Genomic DNA, 9,555 nt, shown 5'->3' with positions numbered 1-9,555 from the left:
CGCCCCCCCCGTCACCCTCCCGCGGGCGTGGGGTCCGCCGCGTCCACACCGCGTCCTGGGGCGCAGCCCCCCCTTTCCCCCATCCTCCCGCGGCGTGGGGTCCGCCGCGTCCACACCGCGTCCTGGGGCGCAGCCCCCCCTTTCCCCCATCCTCCCGCGGGCGTGGGGTCCGCTGGCCTCCCTGAGCGCAGGCACCAGCGCGGATGCGGGGCACGCACTCCACCGCGACCAGCCAGCCTGACATTCACTAGAGGTGACAGGGAAAGTTCTGGGTGTCTCACCCCCACACACTGGGGGCCGAGGGGAGGCTCGTCATCAGCGGGGGGCAGCGCCGAGGGGCTCCAGACCCCCCTGCCTCTCCCCGTCCCCAGCTCACCGCAGACATGGCGTTCTGGATCCCTAGCCCTCATGCTGCCCATGGGCAGCTGGGGAGGGTACTTGCTGTGACACCTGGAAAAGGCCCAGCGAGGAACTGAACTTTTCGGGAGTGTCCGTGTAATCTACAGGTAAATGGCCCCGGATGGCCAGTGTATTGGACAAAGCAGTTCCTTTTGGAATCTATTCTCTGCTAGATATGTGGTTTGTTTTGCTTTGCTCTTTTTTGGGGGGGGATGGGGTGATGAGGTACCTGTCCTGGGGCTTGAACTCTGGGCCTGGGCACTGTCCCTAAGCTTTATTGCTCAAATCTAGCATTCTCACACTTGAGCCATAGCTCCACTTCAGCTTTTTGGGCAGCTAACTGGAGATGAGAATCTCATGGACTTTCCTGCCCAGGGTGGTTTCAAATTGTGATCCTCAGATCTCAGCCTCCTAAGTAGCTAGGATTGGAGGAGAGACTCACCAGAGCCTGACCCATGTGGTTTTCTTGATAGTTAACTTGTTTTGGCTTCGTGCATATGTATATATGTGTATGTGTGTGTATGCACAATTTAATCCATGTGGAAACCACCTCAGAATGAAAGTAAATTCAGTCTTCACATGAGGAATCTGTTAGGACTCTTCTTGCTTTTATTTAAAGGAGCAAATGAGGAAATGTTTCCCTGATATCCTGGACACCTGTTCTCATCAGCTCCCTGCTGCCTGGTGGTGGGGACACTTCCTGCCCAAAGTGTGCAATGAATGCAGACTGTGTCCTTGGTCTAGGAGTTCCACAGCAGGTCGGGCTGGGCCAGCTTGTTCTGTCCTCCTCCTGGGTCATGCGGCAGACATTTAGTGACACCTGCTGTGTGCCAGGAGCCCTTCCCCCTCCCCTCGAGGGCCTTGAGCTCCGAAGGCTACCAGGGGCCTCTTCCCACACTGGTCAGTCAATGCTGAGGAAGGAGAGAATTGCCTGGTCCCTTGACCGGGGTGGGGAGAGGCCTACTCCTGGGGTGTGGGGTCTTGAATGGATGGATCCAGGTATGGGTTCACCAGGAGCAGCCGTTGGAGCTAGCAGGATCCAGAGAAAGCCCTCAGGCCAGCAGCAGATGGAGACAGGATGAGGGCTAGACCCTGGGGCAGGTGGCAGGTGGCAAGCTCTGGAGGTGGGTAGCAAGCATTTGGCCCCAAGTCTAGAGAGGAGGTCTTCTGCGTGGTGACTGACGCGTGTACAAGCAGGGGCTTCTCTGGCCGGTTCATTGCTGAGTGAGCTGGAAGAGACAAGGAGGTGTGGTGGCCTGAATGGGAGGCTTTTCTGTCCAGTCGGCTGCCTTGAAAGACAGGGAAGCACAGGTCTGCACAGCACCCTGCGTCTCAGTCCTCCCTTCTGTGTGGCAGAGGGCTGGGTCCTCAGTTTCCCCATCTGCTCGAGCTGTGGCAGTGTTGCTAGCCAGTGACACAGGGTAATATGCTCACACACTTGGAGCAAGGCCTGGATGTGGGAGACTCGAGGCCCCCATCTCCAGCGAACCCCATTTGAACCAGAGAAGCCTCTGCCTGCTGTATGTAGATCCAGCAGCTGGGGAGGTGCTACCCCACCAAGGGCTCTGGCCAAGGGGAGGACAGCACCACACCAGAGGCCCAAGGGCAGGTCAGGGGATAGGACAGTTGCATATTAAAAAAGAAGGGTAGAAAGGAATTGATCAGCCGGGTGCTGGTGGCTCACGCCTGTACTCCTAGCTAATCAGGAGGCTGAGATCTGAGGATGGAGGGTTAAAGCCAGCCTGGACAGGAAAGTCCGTGAGACTCTCATCTCCAATAAACCACCAGAAAACTAAAAGTGGCGCCGTGGCCCAAGTGGTAGAGTGCTCACCTTGAGCTGAAGAGCTGAGGGACAGCGTCCAGGCCCAGAGTTCAAGCCCCATAACTGACAAAAAAACAAAAAGAAGAGAAGCCAGAGCAGAGTGTGGTGGCTCAAGCCTGTGATCCTGGCTATTTTGGAGGCAGAGGCTGGAGGCCAGCCAGACATAAATGTCTCATATAGAGACTCCATCTCATATAGTGGCTGAGTGTACGCCTGTTACCCCAGCCTTGGGGGTGACATGTCTGGGTGCAGCCGTGAGTGCTGCCACCCCCTGTGACAAAAGAAGCACACATGGGAGAACTACAGCCCAGCTAGGCCCGAGTAGAAAGAATGGAGAATAACCAGTGCCGAAAGGGGCTGGAGGCATGGCTCCAGTGGGAGAGTGTCTGTCTTGCAAGTTGAAGCCCCAAATTCAGTCCTCAGCACCAACAAGACAGTGAAAGAGCTTCATGTGTGCTGGTTCGTTCACGCTTGTGATCAAAGCTACTCTGTGGAGACTGAGATGAGGAAGATGGAGCTTGAGGCCAGTCCAAGCAAAAAGTTCACAAGATCCCATGTCAACCAATGGAAAGCTGGGTGCGGTGGTGCCTGCCTGCCATCTCAGCTGTATAGGAAGGATAAATGGGAGGATTTCTGTCCAGGGTGGAACTGGGAAAAAACGTGACACCCTATTGGAGAGGTTAGCATCCAAAAGAAAAAAGAAATCAGAGTAATTTGGAACAAAGTCATGTGAGCATCTCAGAGAGAGCCGAGGACCAGAAGGGAATCTGCACCTTCCCACCCACCACCCACGGCCGGCCCTGTACTCAGAGGGTAAAGATCAAGTTTCCCCCAGCCATGAGTGACAGGAGGGTGCGCAGTCTCTACATGTCTCCTGGGGAAACCTCTGCTGGAGATTGTGGTCAGGGTGTTCAGACAGGAAGACTGAAAGACACCCATACTGGACAGGAAGAATCCAGGCAATGCTGCCGTCTCCCATTCACTGTGGAAATCTTTCCCCTAAGATGGAGGAATTGGAGCTGGGTTGATTGAGGGGAGGGTACTTCATAAAGGGAGAACCACTGAGCTCATCTTTATTCCTAGTTACTCAAGAGGCTGAACTATGAGGATCTCTATTTGAAACTAGCCTGGACAGGAACGTCTGTGAGACTTGTTGGTGGTGGTGGTGGTGGGGCTTGAACTCTGGACCTGGGCGGCTATCCCTGAACTCTTCAGCTCTAGGTGAGCACTCTACCCCTAAAGCCACAGCACCATTTCCAGTTTTCCTCACAAACTCACAGGCTTTCCTGCCTGGAAAGTCTGGCTTTGAACCTCCATCCTCAGATTTCAGCCTCCAGAGTAGCTAGGATTATAGGCGTGACCCACCCACCCGAGCCCAGCACGTCTCACAAACTCTTATCTCCAATGAAACTGCAAAATGCTAGAAGGGCAGCTGTGGCTCAAAGAGTATAATACTAACCAGGCCCTGAGGTCAAGCCCCAGTACCATTACGTACTTGCACAAACTAGACCTAAAGGTCAGAGCTAAAACTTAACCTTCTTAGAAAACAATAGGAATGATCTTGATACACTTGTATTAAATAGTAATCTCCTATTATAGCAAAACAAAAGAAAAAGAACCAGAACTACTGGACTTGGCCAGAATTGAGAATGTTGTGTGTCAAAGGACAACCCACAAAATGGGAGGAAATGTTTGCGAATTATATTTCTGACTCTGGGAGGAGGATCCAGAACGTGCCAAGAACTGCTACACTTAACTGACAAAGGAAAAGATAGCCCAACTTTGAAACTGGGCAAGGGAATTGAGCATGATTATCAGGCTTGTAATCTCATCAATTTGCTAAACCAAGATAAGATTGAGGTTCCAGGTCAGCCCAGACAAAAAGTTAGAGAGATGGTAGTCTACAATCGCAACTATTTAGCCCTGGGCAAAAAAGTGTGGCCTTATCTTTAAAAAAAAAAAAAAAAAGAACTAAAGCCAAAAGCGACTGAGCCCAAGCTTCAGGTCTCAAGCTTCAGTCTCGGAGTCCAAATCCTAGTACTGGAAAAAAAGGAAGGACAAAGAATTTTGATGGACATAGCTCTAAAGAAGATATGCAAATGGCCAGTCAGCTCACAGAAAAAATATTCCACAACTCTGGTCACTGGGGAAATCAAATCCTAGCCCTCGAGTGAGTCTAAGCTAGGATGGAGGGCCACTGTCAGGCCAGACAGCCGCCTAGAGAGGCGGGATCATTCAATCTCCTGGGATTATAATGGGCTCCGGTGCCATCCTATAGGAAAAGACGGTTATTCCTCACCAAGCCAGAGACAGTGACTGTGGAAGCCCAGATTTCACTCCTAGGAGCGCGGAGTCTGTTGAACAGGATGGAGAGAATTTGTCCCTAGGCTTTTGAATAAAAACATACCCAAACCAAGAGAGAGTCAGTGCATGGGAATAGTTAACCATAAAGTGAAAGCAGAATTTCCACATGAGTCACCACACGAATCCAGCCAAAGCAAGCCCAGTGCCGTTCCAGGAGCTCCTCTGTACCCTGTAAGGAGGAGGCTGGAGGGCCAGAGTTTGACAACCCCAAGTGACCAGAGCAGACAGGTGTGGAAGTTGGCCAGAATTCCATGGGGGCTTCTGTGAGTAAACGGTGGAAGCACAGGGCCTAGCCACAGTTGCTGAGGGGCTGTGGTGTTTGTGATCACCCCCAAATCATAAACCTCTGAAACCTAGGGGGAAAACACCCCAACAACTTGAATTTGACTCCGGAGTTGATTATAACTGAGGAATTCAATCTGTATATTTACGTACTTATATGCCCACACCTGTGTGTGTGCGTGTGTGTCTGTGTGTGTATGGGAGAGCAATGGAGGCACACATCCATCCCCAAATGCAGACACATACATCAATGGTAACATTTGTTACCACAGCAAAAAAGTGAGAAGACTGAGATGTCCATCAACTGAAGAGAAACATAATATGTACATCCATGCAGCGGTTATAGTATTCAGTATTCAGCGGTTAGAAAGGAAGGAAACTGACACCAGTGCGGCTTCAGTGAGCCTTGAAACTGTCTAGCTTTGAAACTGTCATGACGAATGAAAAAGACCACAGGTGTCCCGTTCCACGTGTGAGAGGGCTCAGAGTGGACTAGTTCATGGAGTCAGAGGTCAGTCGCTAAGTAGTTACGAGGCTTTGAGGGGTGGGGAATGGACGTGTAGAGAGTGGATGCTAATGGTTATCAGGGGTGGGGAGGAGTCTGTCTGGGGTGGTGACAACGCTGTAATATTAGCTGCACAGCTCTACTAAAAGCACTGGACCACATGTGTTAGGTGGGTAAATTCCATGGCATAGGAATCGTATCTCAGTGTAAATCTTGCCAGGGGCTGGGAAATGTGGCTTAGCGGTAGAGTGTTTGCCTAGCATGCATGAAGCCCTGGGTTCAACTCCCCAGTACCAGTATACACAAAAAAAGCTGGAAGTAGTGTGGTGGCTCAAGTTGTAGGGTGCTAGCCTTGAGCAAAAGAAGCTCAGGGACAGTGCCGGGCCCTGAGTTCAAGTCCCAGGACTGGTGGCTCACACCTGTAATCCTAGCTACTCAGGAAGCTGAGATGGGAGGATTGTGGTTCAGACCCAGCCAGGGCAGGAAAGTCCAGCTCCAATTAACGTGGAAAAAATCTGGAAGTGGAACGGTGTGCCAAGTGAGTAGAGCACCATCCTTGAGCAAAAAAAACTTAGGAACAGCACCTAGGCCCCCGAGTTCAAGCCCCAGGACTTGCATTTAAAAAAAAAAAAAGGTAAATAAAAAAAAGAATTTCCCCAAACACCAGGGCACCTAGGATGCTGGGGGTGGGATGTCAGTGTCTTGGGGAGCTCCGATTGGCCGGCTCCGGTTGGCTCTGTTGGAGCTTCTGGGCTGGAGGGGCAGGCAGAAAGCAGGCAGGCAGGTCAGAAATTAGGAGGTGGCACCTGCTGGGCCGTGGGGTCTGTGGATGCCCTGAGGCCTACGCTCAGCACACGAGAGGTCCTTTCCAAGCCCAGGGCTTCAGGCGGGCAAGCAGGGGAAGGAGAGGCAGGGCTGGGGACCGGGCAGCAGCCATTGGGCGTCCTGTCTTGGTTAGAGGCTGAGAATGGGCTGGGTGGGAAGGAAGGGAGGTCCATGTGGCTGCCACCCGGGACCAGGCCAGAGCACCCTGTGGCCAGGCCTGGGGGCAGGCAGGCCTGGGGGCGGGGGTGGGCCGCCCCGCTTCCAGGACTCAACCCGTGGTGAGGTCTCTGTGGCCCCCACACCCTGAGGGCCAAGGTGCGGGGGAAGCTTGAGGCCGTGGTATGGGCTCTGCTCAGCGGGGTTGAGGGGTCAGGGCTGGCGCTGCACTGCATCCCCAGGTACTGGACTATGGGTGAACTCAGTTTGTGGGGGCAGGAAGAGTCTGCAGGTTCTTGGGACTGCATCAGCCCCCACCTCCAGCCCAGGTGGTGGGGGAGGGGAGGAGACAGAAGAGGCCAGGAGCGCGGGGTGGGGGTGGGGGCGGCTGAGAGGGCTCAGCAGCTGTGGAACGGAACAGAGCCTGGCTGCCCCAAGGTCTGACCATGATCTTGATGAGAGCAGAGGGCAGAACTTGCCCCTCGGGTGCAGCCCCGCAGACATCTGGGGAGGGAGGGTTGATTCTGTTTCTGCCTCAGGACCCCTGGCAGGCCGAGGAATCCGGAAATCCTGGCCTGCTGGAGGGGGTGACCCAGGAGGGAGGGTCAGATATGTCCGGTCGGGGTGGGGCCACAGCTTGTCGGGGTGAGCTGTCCGGCGGACTGTCTTTCTGAGCCAGAACCTGGTGATGTCCTCACTGTGTCCACCCAGCAGCCCTGGGTCAGTGCTGGGGACAGTGGCCTGTTTACACCTGGTTCCCTGAGGAAAGTGGGGAGCTGTCCCGGACCAGGCCCCGGGCCTCCTCCTGGCCCATCACGCTTGGCCAGGGCCTCTGCCTGGGCTCCTGGGAGGCTTTCCAGTGTAGAGGCTTGAACTCAAGTCCTTGTGCCCTGCCTGCCCTTTGCTGCTCAAGGCGAGCGCTCTACCACTCTAAGCCACAGCACCACTTCCGAATTTCTGGTGGTTCATTGGAGAACAGAGTCTCATGGACTTTCTAGCCTGGGCTGGTTTAAACCTTGATCCTCAGATCTCAGCCTCCTAAGAAGCTGGGATGACAGGTGAGCGCCACCTGTGCCCAGCTTGTAACAATTCTTGACCACATTGTCTGACCACACCATGTGCCCAGGGCCACCCAGAGGCAGCTGGACTGGACAGCTGGCTGAGATATGGAGTTGTGATTAGTCTCAGGGAAAGAAAGGTGGGTGGTGGCGTGCTGCCCGCCCCCTCCCGAGGCTGAACTCCCCACAGCTGGAGACATCACTCAGCCCACCAGGGAGGAGGCTGGCCCACAGGACAGAGCAGGGACTAGGGGGAGGCGGGTGGTCTTTAGAGAACCGGAAGCTAGCCAGGAAGCCTGCTTGAGACAATGATGGGGGAAGGGGCTGGCAGACAGAGCAGGAGAAGGTTCCAGAAAGTTGTTTCTTCCTGCTGAGAGATGGATGGCCTCCTGGGAGTTCCTAGTAACCAGTCAGAACCTGGTCAGGCTGGGGAACAGCACCCCCACGGGGAGGGGTGTCCCCACGGGGGTTAGTGTGCCCCAGGGGAGGGGTGAAGGGGGGCGCTGACCATCCCCTGTGCCCAGCAGTGGGCGGGGGGGGGGCCTGCATCAGCTCTTAGGACTGAGGAAAATGAATAGCCGTCAATATTGCTGGCTATTATGTTACAGCCCAGCCCAGCTCTGGATTCCAGATCAATACTAAATAATTAAAAGAGAAGCACTTACAAATGAGACAGAAGGCCCCGGACGGAGGATGATGGGCAGGCAGGTCAGGGGCAGCTCAGAAGACCTGCCGTGGAGCTGGGCGGAGAAGTTGAGGCTGAGGAAGGCCACGCTGGGGGAGAGGAGGCAGAGGGAGCGCGCAGGACCGGAGAAAGGGGCTCTGCCACTGCCCGGAGCAGGGCACAGGTTCACGGGCGCAGGGGGAGGGAGGACAGCTGGGGAGGGGCCTGGTGAAGGCCCCGAGCCTGGGGAGGGGGGGTTCGCCCAGGCCAGGCCTTGCTTCTGTCTGCCACCCACCCCCCTCCCCAGAGCCTGGCAGTCTTCAGGGCCGAGGCCCACTGTCCCCTAACTCAGCCACGACAGGACCAGTCCTGCGGGCTCAGCCTCCTGGGGACACCAGCACTTCTGAGACCCCAGGGCCTTGCCTGAGGGGGATTCAGGGCGCATTCTGCCTCAGTCTCTAACTCAAGGCTCTGGTGCTTCCTTCTGGCACCTTCTCTGTGAAAGCATATGGAAGGACCAGGGATAGGTCCCAACGTCTTTCTGGTAAGACCAGAGTCTCCAGCTTCCTGCTGCCCCTCGCTTCCTGCGGCTCTTTTGGGGGGTTGGGGCAGTACTGAGCCTGGAACTCAGGGTGCTGTCCTTTAGCTTTTTCACTCAAGTCTGAAAAGACTTGGACCCATCTCCCCCAAATCCAGTTCCCCATTTCCTTGATAAAAACCACTGGAGTTATTCACAGAGCACGCAGGGACCCCTGGGGACCCGGAGGGAAGGAGGGAACCCCAGGCACTGCAGGAGGGTGTGAACCTCCAAGGGCAGAGAAGAGGGGAACAGGGCCACCCCAGGCTCTGGCCCTGAGCATGGGGAGGGCAGGGGCTGCAGGGCTGCAGGACAGGCGCAGGCAGAGCCTGGAGTTGGGACTAGCTTTCTTGCAGAAGAGTCAGGACCAAGCTGGGCACCGTGGCTCACGCCTGTCATCCCAGCTACTCAGGAGGCTGAGATCTAAGGATTGTGGTATGAAGCCAGCCTTGATCAAAAAAAGCTAAAGTGAAAGCACAAGGTCCTGAATTCAAGCCCAGGTACTGGCACACACACAAAAATAATAATAATAAAAAGGAAGGAGAGAGAGAAGACATAAGCCATTGTTCCTTTTACCAATGGCCACGTCACACGTCTGCCTGGCGGTCAGACCCCCCCCCCGCCCCGCCGTGGCCCAGGCCGGGCTCCGGGGGCAGGAGCTGCTGGTTGAATTCGAGCTGCAGTCCTCACCGCTGGAGCCATGGATCATGACCCATGTGCCTCAGCGCGTTGCAGATCTAATCAACTGAGGGAGGCAGAGTGACAGCTGCCTGATAAAAAAGGGAAGGTGGACACAGCTGTGAGGAGAGGGCGTGTGGGAAGACCAGGCTGGCGGGTCAGCAGGCCCAGCACCCTGTGGAGCGTGCTCCTGCTCCCCCCTCCTCCTTCCTCCCCCCCCCTTCC

This window comes from Dipodomys ordii, unplaced genomic scaffold (genome assembly GCF_000151885.1).
Source record: "Dipodomys ordii isolate 6190 unplaced genomic scaffold, Dord_2.0 Scaffold54, whole genome shotgun sequence".
Lineage (NCBI taxonomy): Eukaryota > Metazoa > Chordata > Mammalia > Rodentia > Heteromyidae > Dipodomys > Dipodomys ordii.
Note: the sequence above shows the minus strand (reverse complement) of the source record.